The following is a 20,813-nucleotide window of genomic DNA, read 5'->3' on the forward strand; positions in this document are numbered from 1 at the left end:
TAGCTTCCATATTAGGTCTCTTACGTGCCTTGGCCTCCACCGGTGAGAGCCACCTCGGAGTCTTACTCTCCAATAAGTCTTTATATTTTGTCCAGACCATTAAAATTGCTCTCCTGACAATGTGGTTTTTAAACAATTTGTGCACTTTAACCTTGTCATACCACAAATATGCATGCCACCCAAAAGCATTGTCAAACCCTTCCAGATCTAGGACATCAGTGTTTTCCAGTAAAATCCAATCTTTCAACCAGCAGAAGGCTGCAGCTACGTAATATAACCTCAAGTCTGGCAGGGCAAATCCCCCTCTTTCTTTCGCATCAGTTAATATCTTAAACTTTATTCGGGGCTTTTTGCCCTGCCAAACAAACTTAGAAATATCCCTCTGCCACTTTCCAAAGCATTCCACCTTGTCCACGACCTGTAGGGTCTGAAACAAAAATAGCATTTTTGGCAGTACATTCATCTTTATAGCTGTTATTCGGCAAGGATATCCCAGAGTTCTTTCCACCCAGGGTCTACATGTGCCAATGAAAGTCTACATCCTGTCGCCTTACTCTTTGTTAATGCAAGGAGGTGTTTGGTGAGTTGGTATCCCTCGCTCGCTTTTCCACGATGAAAAAGAAGAAGAAGGGTTATGAATATAGTGGTCCAGTTTGTGGCAGAAGTAGGGTCCAGCAATTCTTCTGCTCCAACTGAGAGTTGTGATAACTGATCCAGCCAAAAGGATTGGGAAAAAACATTATCCCGGCTGAAAGTGTCCTTTCCTGGTTGAAAAATTGTCTCAGAGCATGTGGTTCCCCATAGAGGACCAAGCACTGGAGCAATACTCCACACATTTATGGGAATTTGAAGCCAATGAAAGCTGGCATCCCACCTCAGATGGAAAGGGGCTGGACCAATGCCAAACCAAGTTCCATGTAAGTGGAATCACAGTAACCAATCAGAAATTTACTTAGAGGTAGTTTGGAGATAAAACCAAGGATATTTGTTCCCAGCAGAGGTCCAGAGTCCCAAACACTCTAGATGGTGCTAGGTAGAACTTATTTAAAGTTCTACCTTTTAGTCCCTTTGTGGATCAGAAGAGTATAGAATTTTCCATAAAAGATTCTGGGAATAGGGTCAGTTTTCCAGAAGAGAGTGGCAAACCTACTTCAGATACATTGATTATTAAGAAGTTGTAGTTTAAGCTAATCTTAGAAAACAGTCGGGTACCTACACCCTTGTGCGAATTAATTGAAACAAAGCATGTTTTCTATCTTACTCGTAATCCTGTACTCAAAGCAAAGACAAAAAGTCAGCTTGATCTTTTTTTTTACGTTTTAATGATGCAATCATTATGTCAGCAGCTACTGTAATGCATCAGATTGTAGAATCCTGTCCGACCACCGTAGTGTGTGATGCAATCATTACATCAGCAGCTACAGTATTTCACCAGCTTTTGATTTGACTGCCGTTCGAGATGGATGTGACACCTAGGAAACGTACGAAGATCGTACCTTTGCACGAACACACAGCTAAGATGTATCGAAAGATTGCTTCAGTGCTTGGTGTGAGTTTAGCAACTGCCAGCCGTGTCATCAAGTTTCGGATCGGTTTCTCCTAAACATAAAGGAAAGTGTGGTTGTAAGAAGAAAACCACTCCTAGAGATGATGCTTTCTTGCTTCGGCAAAGCAAAAAGGATCCCCGCAAGATGAGTGATGCACTGAATATGGGTTGGAAGGAGAAAGGAATCCAAATCAGTTCCTCTACAGTTCGCAGACGCTTTATTACAGTCGGACAAAAAGCCAGAAGACCTGTCAATAAACAGCTTTTAACCAAAAAAAATGAAAGAAAAGTGGTATACATGGGCAAAAAAGTACAAGGAATGGATGAAAGACCAGTGGAGAAAAGAATTTGTGGGCTATACGCAAAAGTCACCTCCATGCTGTAGACTGTACAGCTTTGGAGAAGCTCATTCAGGCGCTGATTCAAGTGTGGTACAGGAATCCGAAAATCAACAGTGAATGTCTGAAACTAGTAGACGCCAGGCCAAACCGTGTTCAAATGCTGCTTAAAAATAGCAGTGGTCATATCCGTTACTAATGTACGTATATGTGAGTTTTGTACATGTACATGTGAATTTTGTACAATAAACTACTAAATTCATTGTTTGTTTCAATTAATTTGCACAAGGCTGTATAGGGAAAACAAACAAAAAACCTTCCAACAACTTAGTTTGATTCCCTCCCTCCCTCCCTCCCTCCCTCCCTCCCTCCCTCCCAGGGAGGTTTAGATAAAATAAAGAAACATCTGGAGAGCCACAGGTTTCACACTCCTGGTGTAGCAAGTAAAGTCATTTTCTCAGTCAAACTAACCTCACAGGCCGTTGTGGGGATGAAATGGAATGACTCCCCATAGATGCCAGCTTGCTCTCCTTGGAGGAAGAGAAAGGAGAGGATATAAATGGGAGAGAGGAACTAAGTTGCCCAGTATCCTTGCAGTCATTCACCGTCTCCAGCTGTTTGCCCTTGTCCTCCGCCGACGTGACTTGGGTAGTGGTTGTTGATACCTGATATCACTGACTTGTATCTTTCTTGACTTTATAGGCTTAATGATGCAGGGCCCCATGTCTTTCTTAACTGTTCACCTTTTTGCCCCTGAGTTTGTGATTGTTTGAATTAATTCATGTTCTCCAAGAGACAGATTGAATATCGGTTCATAGCCAAGGATGTAATCAGATTTGATCCATGCACCTGGAAAGTGATATGCTCAGCATCCCTGGAGGGCGTTAGAACATCCTGACGTGAGGCAGCGATGGCCTGATTTGAGCCTGAGTCTATCAGCTGTGGCTTAGCTCCCAAGTGTATGTTCAGTGTTAGAGCTCTGCTCTCTAGCTTATGATATGAGAATGAGTTTCAAGGAAACCGGAGAGGTGTGGGATTTTAAAATAATATGTACAATAATAATTATTTTTCGAAACTCTCCTAGAGAGCACAACACATAATGCACAGAGTACATGCTTGACAACAGATAATTGAAACAGAGCAAAGAATGCAAGTCCAATTACGAGTTGTTATTTATCCTTTTATGAACATTAGAGGGTCTTGTTTTGTATGAAACCTCTCTGCAGTTTTGCTTGAGCCACTCAGGGTTGTAATAGCCATCTATTCCATTTCACCCAAGCCAAGAAAGGCATTGAAATTGTCTTGAACGTGTCCTTCTCCTTTTCCTTTTGGCAAAACCCCTTAGAAATTTATTATGATACCTCAAGTGCTCTGAGAGTGCAATTTCCCAATTCCCACCCAGTCAGCATTTCTCAGAAAATGAGGGTGTCATCCAATGACTGGCAAGCTCCAGGCACACACCTGTGACCAAGAGAAGCACCAGTGCCTGAATTTAGTATCCTCTGACCACTTGATAACAGAAAGGCAGGTCAAGGCGGCATCACTTGCCCTGTAGTAGCAGAGATTTCTGCAAAGTCCATGTCCCAGTAATCCCTTACCATACTCATCCCTTCACCACATGTCAAGTTATTTTCCAAGTAACCTGCAGTTCTGGATTCCCATGCCCCTTTTCTGGGACCTCTTCCCCCCAAGTTGAAGCAGAAGCTTCATATTTCAGCCCCCACCCAGTCACACCCTCCATCACTGGCCTTTCCACTCACCTGTCCTGGTGGTGGCTGCAGCAGGAGGCTGGGAGATTTTATTCCCTTCCCTAAAACATGCACCAGGGACCATGGGGTGGGGGGAATCTGCCAGTTTTGGTTTCTCTCCATTTCTCATTTTTCCAATCATAAATTCAGTTCTCTACATTTCCACATCAGTTTGTCATTTTTGAAGAACACTCATAAAAAATTACTAGCATTTTACTACAAATCTCTCCTATTATTCAAATGTTTGTATGCATTTCCCCCTAATATAATGCATTTCTCCATGTTATTTTCACTAAAATATGCATTTTCTTGCATGTAATCTGTTTGGAAAACTGCACTGCAAAACTGTGAGAAGTGTGAATCTCAGCTGCATTTTGATTTGCATATTGTTTCTGGAAGCGAAAATTCCAGATACAGTCTCATTAAAATATGACCTGAACCAATTTCTCTCCCCAGCTCCCCATCCCTACAGTACAGGTGTAATTACAACCCCCAGTGCTGAGGAGCTTGGAAGGGGTCAAAAGACAGGGCAAGGTTGGGAAGGGTCAGTATTTGAGGGTTAACTAGGGACTCGGACCCCATTTTTAAAATTCATTTTCAGAAAATATAAATTGATTTTTAAAAGGGTTTTAGAAAAACAGCTCTTTTTCTGACCTTCAAGAAAACTGTTCAGTTAACTGAGCATATTCCAAGATCCAGCCCAGGGAAAAGATTTGTTCATCTCTACTTTATCACTGGAGTGTGTAGGTAATCCACACAAGGGTGGCACGTTCCGCTTTGCCAGTTGAGGCAAAATGGGAAGTGCTGCCTTTCCTTGCCCTTTGTTCCTACCACCATACCTGTGACCGCCCTAACACCTCCACCACTGGTGAAGAAGTGGCAGTGCCTTGGCACAGATTTCGGGTGAGATCTTGCCCATTTTCAAGATCTTGTGAAATTTTGGATGCGATTTCAGCTGATACTGGCATCACTTCTGTGGCAGTTGTGGAAGGGAAGGTGGAGCACTTCCCCGGCTGCTGTCTTGGGGGTTATGCCACCTGAGGCAGCCGTCTCAGCTTGACTAAGGACAAATCTGACCCTGATTCCACACACAGGATCCTAAGAACCCAGGAGACTGTCAGATGGTTAGGGAAATATTTGGATTCAATGTTCAATACCCTGTGGGTCCAGGCTGGATGGCCAATAAGACCCAAACTCCAATGGTCAGTCAAACAGCAAGGCCAGTGTGACACAACCTCAACCAACAAGCAGTTGAGGGTTGGCACCAGAATGTGTCTCCTTGCCTGCAGATTTGTGGACCAACCCCAATATTTCCCCAACAAGACCAATGGTCCATCTAGCTCTGTACTGCCTTACACTGACTGGCCCAGTGGCGCTCTAGGTTTCAGGCAGGAGAGATTCTGAGCCCTACCTAGAGATGCCAGAGATTGAACATGGTACAAAGCAAATGCTATGCCACTGAGCTGTGGCCTTTCATCAACAACCCCAGTCTTTGCAGGCAAAAGCTGAAATCCTTTTCACTCACGGGGGCCCCCCAGCAACCTCCGGCACATCTTCCAAGTGTCACCTTCATCGTGCTTTAATTAGCCACATCAACCACAGGGAAGTGACCCCCTGTCCTAGTAGAGGGAGCTTTTAAGAGCTTGCTTGTTCCCTCTTTGAAGAGGGCCCTCTGATGCTTGCTGCCATCAATGTGATAAAAGTGGGGCGGGGAGGGGGGGGAGTCTGATACAGAATGCACTGCGAAAAGGCTGTCTTAATTATGGAAATCATTCTGATTACAGCCTGCAAACACTGTTATCTTGTAATTATTGCCAAGAAACCACCATTAGTACATGATTAAACACAATGACTTGTGGGCCGCCAGCTGATCGTCTGATGCCTTAGGAACTTAATTGGTTTGTGCAGATAGAGAGCGATTGGGGAGAGGGCAACTGGGGTTGTGGGGCTGGGGGGGTGCTTTAGATTTAAGAGGGTGGTACTTGAAGGGGAAAACAGGCTGGCAACTCCTGATCATTTCCAACAGGGATGCCTTAGTGCTAATAAATCCAGACCTCCTTTTTATCTGAGGATTAAAGACTTCTTTTATATGCAAAGGTTATCTTCATTTATGCACATTCCCTGTGCTTGCTCTGTGAAATGCCATTCAAACTAAGATGGTTCCTACTGGCACAGACCATCTAGTTTAGCATTCTCTTTTCAGCAAGTGACCAACTAGAAGCCCTGAGAGGCTAACAGTTAGACTACGATGGTGATGCATTTCTCTGTTGTTTGCTCCCAACACTTGGTATTCAGTGGTACACTGCTTCTGAACAGGGATGCTCCATTCACCTAATAAAGGTTAAACCCAGAATCTGCAATAAATTAAAGCAAATTAAAACACTTATCAACACTCTACATATCTAGGTAAACAAACAAACAAACAAACAAACAAACAAACAAACAAATGGTAAAGTACCCCTGGAGGGTTAAGTCCAGTCAAAGGCGACTATGGGGTTGCAGTGCTCATTTCGCTTTCAGGCTGAGGGAGCTGGTGTTTGTCCACAAACAGCTTTCCAGGCCATGTGGCCAGCATGATTAAACCGCTTCTGGCACAAGAGAACACCGTGACGTAAGCCAGAGCGCATAGAAAAGCTGTTAACCTTCCTGCCACAGTGGTGCCTAATCATCTACTTGCACTGGCATGCTTTTGAACTGCTAGTTTGGCAGGAGCTGGGACAGAGCAATGGGAGCTCACTCTATTGTGGAGATTTGAACCACCAACCTTCTGACTGGCAAGCCCAAGGGGCTTAATGGTTTAGACCACAGCGCCACCCATGCCCCATTCACCTAATACCCATGGATAGGCCTGTCCTTCCCCCATGGATCTTTCTAATGCTCTTTTGAAGCCATCTAAGCTAGAGGCTCCCAGTACAACTTGTGACTCTTGCTATGTATTGTCTCCATAGGCTCTGTTAAGAACATAGTAGCCTTGCTGCTAGATCAAGCCAAACATGCAATGACAGTCACCTGGCTGAGAAGCCCACCTGGAGATGCCAGGGATTGAACTTGGAGTCTTCTGCATACAAGCAGACTCTTTGCCACTGAGCTACAGTCCTTCCCCAACCCATGAATGTTAAAGTGATTTTTTAAAAAAGTGTTTTAAATGTATAGCGTGGCTGTGACCTGAGAGAAACTGAAATTGACAGATTCGTCCATCCCTAGATCTTCTGAAAAGTCTGGGCACAAGAGGTTGCCTATTTATATCCTATAAATCACCTCTCCTTTCCTCTACCTCCTCCAGTTTTATAATTCAGCAAGATTCTGCATAGAGGGACTGATGAGCCTCTCTCAAGCACCGCCAACCCTGACCCCTTTGTGAAACAAGGGCTCACAAACTCATCCTGACATTTCATTAGCAGGGCTAATTTGCAGCCAGAGTCCCCAGCCCATTGCAAAAGCCACCCGCGTCTAAAGCTCCAGTGTAGCTCACAGCTGTCAGGCAAAATGTTGTGATGGCGAAGGCTGCCCAGGTCACCAAAGTGTTACAGTTAGGTGGTGGAGATGCAAAAAAGATGGAGACAGAATAAAACTGCAGAGCTTTGAAAAATTGAAAAATAAAGTGCGAGATTGGCTCCATTATTATCAAATAATGGAGGCATACAATTTGGACAAAAAAGTTGGTTTCCACGTGGAAAAATCAAAATTGGAAACAGAATTGTTAGATTCAAAAATTAAGAACTTGTCAAGAATGTATAACTTGCTGTTGAAATGGAACACACAGGATGAAATGGTGAAATCTGCTATGATAAAATGGGCACAAGATGTTGGACATAACATAATGATGGCTGACTGGGAACAGTTATGGACCACAGGTATGAAATTTACGGCATGTAATGCCCTAAGAGAGAATTTAATGAAAATTATTTACACCAGTCAAGCTTGCAAAAATTTATAATTTACCTGACAATAAATGTTGGAAATGTAATGAGACTGAAGGTACATTCTTTCACCTTTGGTGGACATGCCCAAGGATTAAGACATTCTGGGAGATGATCGATAATGAAATGAAAAAGGTACTTAAATATACCTTTCTGAAGAAACCAGAGGCCTTTCTCCTGGGTATGATCGGCCAATTGGTGCCAAAGAAAGACAGAACCTTTTTTATGTATGCAACAACAGCAGCAAGAATACTCATCGCGAAGTATTGGAAGACACAAGATTTACCCACCTGGGAAGAATGGCAGATGAAGTTGATGGACTATATGGAACTGGCGGAAATGACTGGCAGAATGTGAGACCAGGAAGAAGACTGGAAAAAGTTTAAAGATTATTTACAGAAATACTGTAAAATCAATGAATATTAGAAAAATGTTGGAATGAAGTTATAGGGCTTTAGTAGAAATGTTACAAGGAACTAAGTACAAATAGATTACTAATGCATTAAAGGGAAAAAAATAAGGTTAGAATATGTTAAGATAAATTACAGGACAGAAAACAGAGGAAGGAGGAAAGGAATTGCTGAAACAGTTAACTGAAGTGGAATACAAAAAGGGAGGTGTGAGGAGGTCGTTGAAACAAGTGAATGAAAGATAAGATATTGAAATTATTGGATGTGTTTTAAATTGTTTTTGTTTTGTTTTGTTAGTTTAATGTCTTAATGTCTTTAATGTTATGTAGTGTCTTTGTTTTTGTATTGTATTGTATTATTTTAATTTCCTTTCTTTTGTAGTGTTTAAACTGTTAATAAATATTATTTTAAAAAAAGAGACGCAAAAAAGAAGAAGGAAGAAGGAAGGAAGGAGAAAATGGATGAAACTATTCTAATAAAGATTGCTTTGGTCTTCAGCTTAAACCCTGTGGTGCAGGAAGAAAGCAGCAGTTCTTTTCTTGGCCAGTTATTGTTCCTGCAGGGTGGCATCAAGCTATGGAATTCACTGTCAGAAGATGGAGCCCTGGCCATGACCTTGGAGGGCTTGAAAGGTGAAAGCAAGCTGACCTCTGGCCATTGTGGGAAGCGGGAAGCTGACCTGGACAGACTCACCTTGATCAGATTTATTTATGACAGTCTTTCATTACCCTGAGCTTCAGTCAAAAAAGGCTCCTGACAAAGCTCACCGTGAACAATAGCGAAAGAGTCTCTGCCCTGAAGGACACCATTCAGAAGGAAAGAAGAACATAAAAGCAGAAGAAAGGCCTGCTGGATCAAGACACTTGCTCATCTAGTCCAGCATCTTGTTCTGACACTGACCAATGAGATGCCCCAAGAACAAGAGTCCTCTCCCCTCCTGTGGTTTTCATCAACTGGTATTCAGAAGACTGTTGAGGCAGAGCATAGCATTCTGGCCAGTAATCACTGATAGTCATATCCTCCATGAATTTGCCAAATCATCTTTTAAAGCCATCCCAGTTGGTGGCTCTCGCTACCTCCTGTGGCAGTGAGTTCCATAGACTATCCACTGCAAGAAGAAGTACTTGCTTTGCTCTGTCCTGACTCTTCCAACATTCAGCTTCCTTGGTTGTCCACGAGTTCCAGTGCTCTGAAAGAGGGAGAAAATCTTTCTCTATGCTGTGCATAATTCTATACACATAAAACCATAGAATCACAGAGACAGAAGGGACCTTCAAGGATAATCTAGACAGTTTTAATCTCAATTCCTTTCCTAACAATCTCTGTCATGGAATTTGCCCTTTTCACAGTTGCCCCACACTGGGGCAGAATCTTCATTGAGCTACCCAGTAAAACTACAAAGTCTTGTTCTTCGTCAGTCGCTACCAGTTCAAACCTCATGAGTGAAATACGCTTGTTTACATTGAATTGCATTTGCCATGTCACTGCCCATTCACTCAGTTTGGAGAGGTCCTTTCAGAATTCTTCACATTCTCTTTTTTGTTTTAATGACCCTGGATAATTTAGTTTCATCAGCAAAATAGGTCTAGAACCCTTAGGAAATTAAAGAGCATGTTTCTTGGTGACTATGCATACTGACCAGAGAATGTGCATATTACACAGAGAATGTACAAAATAGAGATGAGAGATGTGCACCACCCAAAGCCTGCTGAAGATTATACATAATGACCATAATGTACAAAATTCATTCAGTCATGCTATGCACATTCTCCAAGATCTGTTGGGGAATATATTGACTAGGAAATGTTAACAGTTCCCAATTCATGTGTTCATTCTCCACGGGGCTTGGTGATTGTGCACAATAGCCAGTTATTATGCACATTAATCACTCAACTTGCATTTCCCTTAACATATATATCCTACATTCCACCCATTTCTTCTACAAAAAGGATTGCCTCTCTGTCTCCAGAACTGGATTACCCCATGAGGCTAATTTAACATGAGCATTTGTGTCCAATTGTAGCTGACATGTCAAGCTGCACTGTCTCTCTTGTTGCTAAAATTGAAGGTAGTCTAAGTCCTTCCTTTTTATTATTGTTAGACCCCATCACTAGCCATCCAAAGAGAGGTGTTAAATAAACCACCTCTAAAATTAACCAAGCTGGGATAGTGAAGGAAGAATAAACTTGGCAATCATTTTTATGTGCTAACAAACCTGACTTACAATATAGGCTAATATCTGGAAAATTAAAAGCACCTTTCAGATACTGGCATTCTCTTAAGTATGTGTATGTATGTGTATACACACACACACACACTTGGAGAATATATAATGAAACACCATGCAGTACATATATTACCTGTTGAAATATATTAATCTTTAGTGTATTAACTTTACTCCCAGACACTATATATAAGTAATGCCTGTTGTTCCAAACCACTACAAACCTCCATTATCAACTTATTCAGAGGCAATTTAATCATCTCAGTAATATCTCTTGCATCAGGACACCCAGGTATGTTAAGATCTTCTAGTACATTCTGTCATCTTGCAACTGGGAAAGGCTTTACTCGACCTACCTGATCTTTGAGATTATTTCTCGCTGTAGTGCTCTTCCTTCCCCCCTTTTTCTTTTTTAAAAAAAACATATGCACACCCCCCCAACCCCTCAAACAAACCTAAGGTCAATTCTTAATAATGTGTGGGTAATGAAGTCCCTGCAAAGAAGGGCTGTTGATGGACGCCTGTCTTGATGGGAATTGACAACAAAAGCTAGCAGAGCTCAAGGAGGACATGACAGCCAGTCAATTGTCCTCTGGTGCATATATGATACCCTTGCCTCAGAGCAGCAGCCAGTAATTTGTCCTTTAAGAGGCAATGTCACTTCTGTGGAACTGGCTGCAATTTGGAAGACAAAGGATTCCTCTTTGGCTTGAGGTGAGACACCACTGGAGGTCAGGCCAACAGTGTTCTCATAATTAACTTCCCCACTTCAGGCTTCTCTTCCACTCATGAAAACCTCTCAGCACTAAAGGTTGCAGGGATTATGCCTGAGGAAAGAGGCACTTGATTGATTTTTATTCCTTATACCCACCTGGAACAAATCATATTCTATACTTGCATGGCCCAGACTCCTGCCATTTGCATTCAGGTTTCCTCTGGTGTCTCCAGGCCTCCATTTTTAGCCCTTCCAGACCCCCAGCACCTCTCTTCAGTAATATTTACTGCTGTGCCAAATCAACAAGTAATAAGGGGACGGCGATAACTGAGAATTGTTGGGGAAAAGAGCTGCATTCAAAAATCATCAGAGGGAAGAGAAAATGTTGGTGAAATTAGTTGTATATCTACAAACAGCTCTTTTGATTCAGATAGTTTCAGATATGAGAGACTCCAAACTTCATCTTCTCAGGGGGCTGTGGCTCCTGGCCCCATCATTTCTCTCAGCCAGGCTGACTCAGGGCTTGTCCACACTTCTGCTTGTTCCATGCCCAGAAAGTGATGGTCTGAGCTGTTTCCCTGTCACTGAATCATGGCAGACATCCATCTGCAGAACTAGCATTTGCTCTAATTCAACAGTACAGAGCAGGCTTTCCTGGAGGGGAAGTGGCGACACAAGTCACAGACTCTGGATTTCACTGTGACAATTCTCCCCTGCAAGTGTGGGGGACCAGTTAGGATGGTCCACCCCTGGAGACTGATGGAATCTAATAAATTCCTTGACTATTCTGAGGGGTTTTCCAGTGGCCAGAGCAGGTGATCCTGCTGAGGCCCTAGTTTCATAAGAAGACCCTGCTGGATCAGGCTAGTGGCACATCTAGTCCATTTATCCTGTTCTCACAGTGGCCAGCTAGATGCCTATGGGAACCCAACAAATTCCTCCTGATATACTGCATTCTTGAAGGTTATTTTCACAAATTTATGCATCCAAACACACAATTTATGGTGGTGTACACGTTTTGGTGAACATTACTTGATTTCCTTTACTGCGAAATTTTGAGAAGTTCGGATTTCAGTGTGTGGCTGTGTTCACATATTGTTTTAGAACATGTGAATTATGCAAGTTTGCCTTTAAATGTGATCTAAAATGAATCCCCCCCCATCCCTGCAGATGCATGTGCCTTGCTTTCCTTCCTCTGGATTGCTGTTTTCTACTTGTCTCCGTCTGGTCCTTCTGATTGACTGCTTGCAGGCCTTTCCTGACCTTGGAAGGTCCCAACACTCTCCAAAATATGCCTGTTCCTTGACATCCTCTCTAAGCATCCCACCCCACCCCCACATGCCACTTAAAAACAACAAGTGTTATAGAAGAAAATGAAGTGGGGGAGGCCCAGAAGATTTGTTGCTTTGCAGAGTCATGTTCGACATGAGCAAATCAATAAACAAAAACTGTACAATGAGGTTCCAGGGTCTGAATAAACAACAGGCTGGGCAATTCCAGCCAATTGTCTGCCATGTTAAGATTCTCAGGAGAGACAGATTTGAAATGGTACCAACATTTCTTTTTTGCATGAGTTAATTACACCTCTAAATTTTCCATTTCTTTCCCCTGCCAGTTCCATTCTGCTGATGGCTTCCAGTCAAATGGAACTTTGACGACACTTATGTGGGAGAAGATCCCAAGATTTTTACCATTCCTCTCTGCCCATTTAGCCAAGGATGCTTGGGAGTGGGCTGTTATGCTCAGGTCCTTCCTATAGGAGCATTCGGCTGGCCACTGTGAGAACAGGATACTGAACTAGACAGGGCATGCTCTGATCCAGCAGGCTCTCCTTATGTTCTGAAACATAAATGATAAAATCAGCATAAACCAAACCAAAACCAAACTGTGATGGGATGATGAGCTGCTTGTGCGTAAAAGCTTAGTCCCTCAGAGTTTGGCCTGATTATCAAAGCTCTGTCTATAGCGGAGCCCCTTAAGCATGACTCCCTCAATCGCTGACAGAATCCGACAAGTGGGCGTTTGCGGAATCTCTTCCAACATAAAAGCTCCTTAACGGAAACGCGTCTTCTGGATTCTCGGCACGACAGTTTCCGGCGAGGGGTGGGTGTCCCTATAGGAGGTCCTGAAACTTCCCCACTGTTTTCGCTGGAAGTGTCCCTGAGCCATCCCTCCGACTCACTTTCCCTCGGAGCTCCTTCTCTCCCCCTGCTGGTTCCCTCCTCTGCTGCTGAGTCTCTCCTAGCCTCCGTGAGCCCTTCCACCACCTGCCCTTCCGATGGCAGTTCCCTGACACAAACCATAGCTATAGTTTTGGACAGGGCACCTGTAGGTTCACTGGTGCCAGTAGAGGCCTTCATAGGCAGCCCAGATTTTGGTTTGTTGTTGGCGTTGGATAAAGGTTGTTGCATTTAACAGCATGGCAGGCAGGATAAACCTTTTCTAGCATGGACATAAGATTATGGTAAAAGCATCACCAACTACAGGAAAAGTTTCACTCTTTCTAATGTTGTGTTATGCCATGCCCTTCATTGTAACCATTTTGTGCAGGTCCAATATGGTTGGTGACCCATGGTTTATGAACCTGTGAGCCATTGTGGTGTAGCGGATAGAATTGATGGCTTCACGTTCAATATTGACAGGAGGTTGTTATTCAGGGTTGTGGACTGCAGAAATTCCCAGCCATAACTGGAGATGCTGAACATTGAACCTGCAAGTTTTTGCATGCAGATCAGTTGCTTTACCACTGAGCTACAGCCCTTCCCCTGGTCAAAATATATCCACCATTGCAGATCAGTTGCCCCAAGGCCCCTGTGATGGAATTTCACCTACAGATGGTAGCTTGAACCACCGGTTTTGTTTTGTTTCGGTTTTAGGCCCTCTGGGAAATCAATGCAAGCACACAAAAATGAACAGCTGTTGGTTATTGTTTGACATGCTTGGGAAGCAGCTATAATGCTATTTTCTCTGTTTGTCCTCCTCAATGTGTCTGCAGGCAAGGAAGGAGAGATCTAGAAAACCAATATATCTGATGAAGTAGCCCCATGTATATCTACTGCTTTATCTATTTTGCTATTTCCCTAAGTGATTTGAGATATTAAAGTCAAATTCCTCTCAGTACCAAACCTTTTTGTCAGAGGTTGCCAACCTTTTTAGACTAGTGGGCACATTTTGAATTTTGAGAGTCATATTAAATTATGCACCAATGCATATAAAGTAGCATGTGCACATTTTATGCTCATTTGTACCATGGGCCTTTGACCGAGTGTTTTAAATATCCAGCGATGCTCCTGTCAGCAGCTACCTTTCTGTATGGGCCAGACTGGACGATCGCAAGGGAATTCCTCTCAACTGTAAGCAGCAATCTACACAATGAATAATAAGGAGATGTTACTTACTCAGCAGCAATCCCATAAATTTACAAATTCAATTCTTTTGTGAAAATTGGTAGAAATCTAATGACAACTTTCTTTTTCTAAGTGGTGACCAGCATAAAGGTTGGAATGATTTCTCCAACCTGACATCAAATTAAGGGCCATTTTAGCTCTACTCAAGCCAAGAAGTACCTAAATATAAAAACAAGAGGCTGCAGTACCCACAAATAACATTGGTGTCATTTTAAAAAAACATTGCTGAATCCATGGCAACTGAAGAATTATTTGGGGCATGTAAAAAACCCGACATGTTGTGGGGCTGCCAAGTCACAGAACACAAGGGAACTAATTCGGATGATGCACGGCCTTCTCCTTGCCTTGGCAGACATATAAGATCGGTTGCAGCTGGTGACTTTGTTAAGAGGGGAATTCTGGACTCCTCTTGCAGATATCTCTCTCTCTCTCTCTCTCTATATATATATATCTAGAGAGAGAGAGAGATGGAAAATACAGAACTATCTCATGTATATGATTTATTTATTTAAACTGGATTTATATACTGCTGCTTGATTGTAATATAACCTCAAAGTGGTTTACAAGAAATATTCAAATTATTAGTTAGGAAAACAACTCAGCAGTTTAAAACAAGCAATTAAAAATATTTAAAAGATAATTGAAATTAACTGTGAAAGCTTAAAATGCCCCAATGTGCCGAGACAAGCTTACCTAAACAAATATTGCTTTCTTACTAGTGCAGAATGAGCATTATGTGGCACTTGCAAAGAGCGCCATGTGTGCAGATTAGAGTAAGGCGATCCTACATGAAACTGGTCCCTATCTGTTAAGGGCTTGATATACCAATAGTAACACTTGTGGTCTTTCTGAAATGACCAGTAGAGGATACAACTCAAGTTGTGAAATGAGCCTGGCCAAGGCAACAGTTCTCCTTTATGTAGATAAAAATGTTCCAGCTAGCGTCTTCCAGAGGTGCCTTGTTAAGGGTGCAATCTGACCCCCCCAAAAGATGAAAACCTTCCCTGAATCACCCAGATTCTCCTCATAATCCAGCATACGCACAATATATCCTCTTTTCCATTTAAAAGAAAGTGGTCAAAGCAGCTGACAACCTTCAAGACACATGACAAAATGAAATAATGCAACATTAATAATCAAATGGGCAAAGATCAAAACCGATAGAAAACAAAAAGGTTTTAGCCTGGTGGCATGATCAGCAATACTGGCACAAGACCTCCTTGTGGAGGTCATTCCATAGTTGGGGCCATCCTACTTCTGAAATACTGTATTCTCTCTGCAATTGGTGTAAAATCCCACCTATGTCAGAGGAGGGCTAGAGAAGACAGCCCTAGAAAATGGCTTCCAAACTGTTTTCACTCTCCCTTGTAAGAGTAACTGAATGCTTGTAACTACCTCCCCCGATAGATACTGCATCCAGAACCTTTGCTCCCAATGATGATATATCAGTCAGTTATTCTGGACTATTAGCAAGCTATCAGCCTAACCACAAATGCTACATTTTTGTACTATGTTCCTGCACTCACTGGAACTGCCTCTCATCCAGCTACACCTCATATAAGAACTGGTTGACACGTACCTGTATATTATTTGCTTTCTCTGTCTTATACTTGAATGGAAACTGAATTCGTGTACCAAGTTGGCTTGAGAGCTGGCATTTGCCGTCACACAGGTGTTCTTTCTGGGGTTTTGATCTGGCACCTGGCACTAATGTTCCATTCGACCCACCTATTGCTTGGTGAGTGCTACTTTTTGATTGAGAAAGAAACACCATCAATTGGGAGCATCCTTCCCATGCCCTTCCAGATGTCCTTAAACTCTCTCTCGAAAAACATTTGCCAGGGGAGGGTGTGTTTGGGGGGAGGGGAATGGCAACTAGAATGAGTCTGCTTACATAATCACAACAGGCAGGACTGGTGCATTGCCGGTTCTATTTCTCCTGACCGTTAACCTGCCCATTTGTCTAAAAAGATCATTCCGGCAACGTATAATTTGGTGGTTGGAGAAATGATGCAAAAAGGGGATGTTTACTGGCCACCGAGTTTTCTTGCACACATTCGCCCAGCAAATTACATACCCCCAGCTCCACACAGGGTGCTATTAGGGTGTTATTTCCATTTCATTAGATAGGAAAGCATAGCTGCTGTTTGTCAAGAGATAGGTTACCTAAGCTACCATATCCTTTCCCTCCTTCCTCTTTTAGTATTGTGGGTCTAGCAAATGGAAAGACAGCTGCCTGTGCTAGACTGATAGGCGCTTCTTTTTTTTTGCACAGCCCCAGAATAAATACGGTAGCAGAGAAATGGCACCATGCAGATCCCAAGAAATGTGTGTGCCATATTTAAATGAATCCCTTCAATTTCCCCCCCACAATGCACATCTGGTATCAGTAAAAAAAAAAAAGTTTTCAGTTTTTAAAGACATGTTTCTAGCCCTTGTTATCACCCTGGTCATTTGATTTGCAAAGGCACAACGATAGGACTGAAAATGGGGGGAATGTTAAAAAAAAAGGAAAACTATACTTCCTCTGACTACTTTTGTTGTTGTTGTTTAGTTGTTTAGTCGTGTCTGACCCTTCATGACTCCATGAAGCCAGAGCACGCCAGGCACTCTTGTCTTCCACTGCCTCCCGCAGTTTGGTCAGACTCATGTTGGCAGCTTTGAGAACACTGTCCAACCATCTCGTCCTCTGTCGTCCCCTTCTTCTTGCGCCCTCAATCTTTCCCAGCATCAGGGTCTTTCCCAGGGAGTTTTCTCTTCTCATGAGGTGGCCAAAGTATTGGAGCCTCAGCTTCAGGATCTGTCCTTCCAGTGGGCTGATTTCCTTAAGAATGGATAGGTTTGATCTTCTTGCAGTCCATGGGACTCTCAAGAGTCTCCTCCAGCACCATAATTCAAAAGCATCAATTCTTCAGCGATCAGCCTTCTTTATGGTCCAGCTTTCACTTCCATACATCACTACTGGGAAAACCATAGCTTTAACTATACGGACCTTTGTCAGCAAGGTGATGTCTCTGCATTTTAAGATGCTGTCTAGGTTTGTCATCACTTTTCTCCCAAGAAGCAGGCGTCTTTTAATTTTGTGATTGCTGCCACCATCTGCAGTGATCATGGAGCCCAAGAAAGTAAAATCTCTCACTGCCTCCATTTCTTCCCCTTCTATTTGCCAGGAGGTGATGGGACCAGTGGCCATGATCTTCGTTTTTTTGTTATGTTGAGCTTCAGACCATATTTTGCACTTTCCTCTTTCACCCATATTAAGAGGTTCTTTACTTCCTCCCCACTTTCTGCCATCAAAGTTGTGTTATCTGCATATCTGAGGTTGTTGATATTTCTTCCAGCAATCTTAATTCTGTTTTGGGATTCATCCAGCCCAGCCTTTTGCATGATGAATTTTGCATATAAATTAAATAAGCAGGGAGACAATATACAGTCTTGTCGTACTCCTTTCCCAATTTTGAACCAATCAGTTGTTCCATATCCAGTTCTAACTGTAGCTTCTTGTCCCACATAGAGATTTCTCAGCAGACAGATGAGGTGTTCAGGCACTCCCATTTCTTTAAGAACTTGCCATAGTTTGCTGTGGTCGACACAGTCTAAGTCTTTTGCGTAGTCAGTGAAGCAGAAGTAGATGTCTTTCTGGAACTCTCTAGCTTTCTCCATAATCCAGCGTATGTTTGCAATTTGATCTCTGGTTCCTCTGCCCCTTCGAAATCCAGCTTGCGCTTCTGGGAGTTCTCGGTCCACATACTGCTTGAGCCTGCCTTGTAGAATTTTAAGCATAACCTTGCTAGCGTGTGAAATGAGTGCAATTGTGCGGTAGTTGGAGCATTCTTTGGCACTGCCCTTCTTTGGGATTGGGATGTAGACTGATCTTCTTCAATCCTCTGGCCACTGCTGGGTTTTCCAAATTTGCTGGCATATTGAATGTAGCACCTTAACAGCATCATCTTTTAAAATTTTAAATAGTTCAGCTGGAATATCATCACTTCCACTGGCCTTGTCATTAGCAGTGCTTTCTAAGGCCCATTTGACTTCACTCTCCAGGATGTCTGGCTCAAGGTCAGCAACCACACTACCTGGGGTGTACGAGCCATCCATATCTTTCTGGTATAATTCCTCTGTGTATTCTTGCCACCTCTTCTTGATGTCTTCTGCTTCTGTTAGTTCCTTACCACTTTTGTCCTTTATTATGGTAATCTTTGCATTAAACGTTCCTTTCATATCTCCAATTTTGTTGAACAGATCTCTAGTTTTCCCCATTCTATTGTTTTCCTCTATTTCTTTGCATTGCTCGTTTAAGAAGGCCTTCTTGTCTCTCCTTGCTATTCTTTGGGAATCTGCATTCAATTTCCTGTATCTTTCACTATCTCCTTCGCATTTTGCTTGCCTTCTCTCCCCCCCCCCCCCCCCGCTATTTGTAAGGCCTCGTTGGACAGCCACTTTGCTTTCTTGCATTTCCTTTTTATTGGGATGGTTTTCGTTGCTGCCTCCTGTATAATGTTACAAGCCTCCACCCATAGTTCTTCAGGCACTCTGTCCACCAAATCTAAATCCTTAAAACTGTTCCTCACTTCCACTGTGTATTCATAAGGAATTTGATTTAGATTGTATCTTACTGGTCCAGTGGTTTTCCCTACTTTCTTCAGTTTAAGCTTGAATTTTGCTATAAGAAGCTGATGATCTGAGCCACAGTCAGCTCCAGGTCTTGTTTTTGCTGACTGTAAAGAGCTTCTCCATCTTTGCCTGCAGAGAATATAATCAATCTGATTTAGGTGCTGCCTATCTGGTGATGTCCATGTGTAGAGTCGTCTCTTGTGTTGTTGGAAAAGAGTGTTTGTGATGAACAGCTTGTTCTCTTGACAGAACTCTATTAGCCTTTGCCCTGCTTCATTTTGAACTCCAAGGCCAAACTTGCCAGTTGTTCCTTTTATTTCTTGACTCCCTACTTTAGCATTCCAATCCCCTATAATGAGAAGAACATCCTTCTTTGGTGTCATTTCTAGAAGGTGTTGTAAGTCTTCATAGAATTGGTCAATTTCAGTTTCTTCAGCACCAGTATTTGGTGCATAAACTTGGATTACTGTGATGTTAAAAGGTTTGCCTTGGATTTGTATCGAGATCATTCTATCATTTTTGAGATTGCATCCCAGTACAGCTTTTGCCACTTTTTTGTTGTCTATGAGGGCCACTCCATTTCTTCTATGGGAGTCTTGCCCACAGCAGTAGATATTATGTCAATATTTATTCTTGCCATCTTATTTTTGACCACATCCAGCTTACCATGGTTCATGGATCTTACATTCCAAGTTCCTATGCAATATTTGTCTTTACAGCATTGGACTTTCCTTTCACTTCCAGGCACATCTACAACTGAGCGACCTTTCTGCTTTGGCCCAACCGCTTCATCAGCTCTGAATCTACTTATACTTGTCCTCCACTCTTCCTCAGTAGCATGTTGGACGCCTTCCGACTGGAGGGGCTCATCTTCCAGTGTCATAACTTTTATATGCCTGCTGTTTTTGTCCATGGAGTTTTCTAGGCAGGGATACTGGAGTGGCTTGCTGCTTCCTGCTCCAGGTGGATCACGTTTAGTTAAAACTCTCCACTATGACCTGTCCGTCTTGGGTGGCCCTGCACGGCGTAGCTCATAGCTTCTCTGAGTTATTCAAGCCCCTTTGCCACGTCAAGGCACTGACCCATGAAGGAGCCTCTGACTACTACAGACAGGCAAATAGGGAGCTGGAAAACCCAGATTCAAAGTCCCATCCCTGTCATAGACTAACTTCATAGCTTTAAGTAAGTTTCTTGCTCTAGGGGGTCTCTGCTCTCTCAATGCACCAAACTGACTCTATTGTATTATGCTGTTAAATTTTATTTGCCACAATTACTCAGCTAATAACAAAGCCGCTGATCAGTCAAGTGAAAAATCTAATCAGTTCACAATTCAAGGAGAGAAGGGGGGGTGTATTACCTGGGCAGAAAAACATCTGGAAAACATACTGGAAAGGACTGAGGAATGCTTTGCCGAGGGAAGAGGGAAGGCTGAGACGGGAAAACAGCAACCCCACCATGGAGGCTGTGTCCAAACCCCTCCGCCTACCCAACCTGCCCCAGAGGGCTTGTCTGCCCATAATTAAGGGCCTATTTGTAAGCAAGGAAGCAAGACAGGAAGGAAGGAGGGTTCAAAAGGCACTGCAAAAAAGAAATAAAGGAAATGTATCACCGAAAGACGAGGACAAATTTGTATGTGTTAATTTAACTGCATATTATTCTGTGTTATTATTTATGACATTTCTACCTCACCCTTCCTCTCCAAGGAGCTCAGGGCAGCAAAGACCAACATATAAACACAATTAAGACCAAAATAAAAGCGTATTTAAAACATTCAAAAGCAACGAAAAGTGCCAAGAACGTCTAAAGGCAATCGCATACCCTGATAAACGCAAGCTTACCAGAAACAGCCCCTTTCAGCCATTAGATGCCCAGGTGAATGGGAAAGTGT

The sequence above is a fragment of the Podarcis gaigeae genome, assembly GCF_964106915.1.
Source record: "Podarcis gaigeae genome assembly, chromosome: 8".
Lineage (NCBI taxonomy): Eukaryota > Metazoa > Chordata > Lepidosauria > Squamata > Lacertidae > Podarcis > Podarcis gaigeae.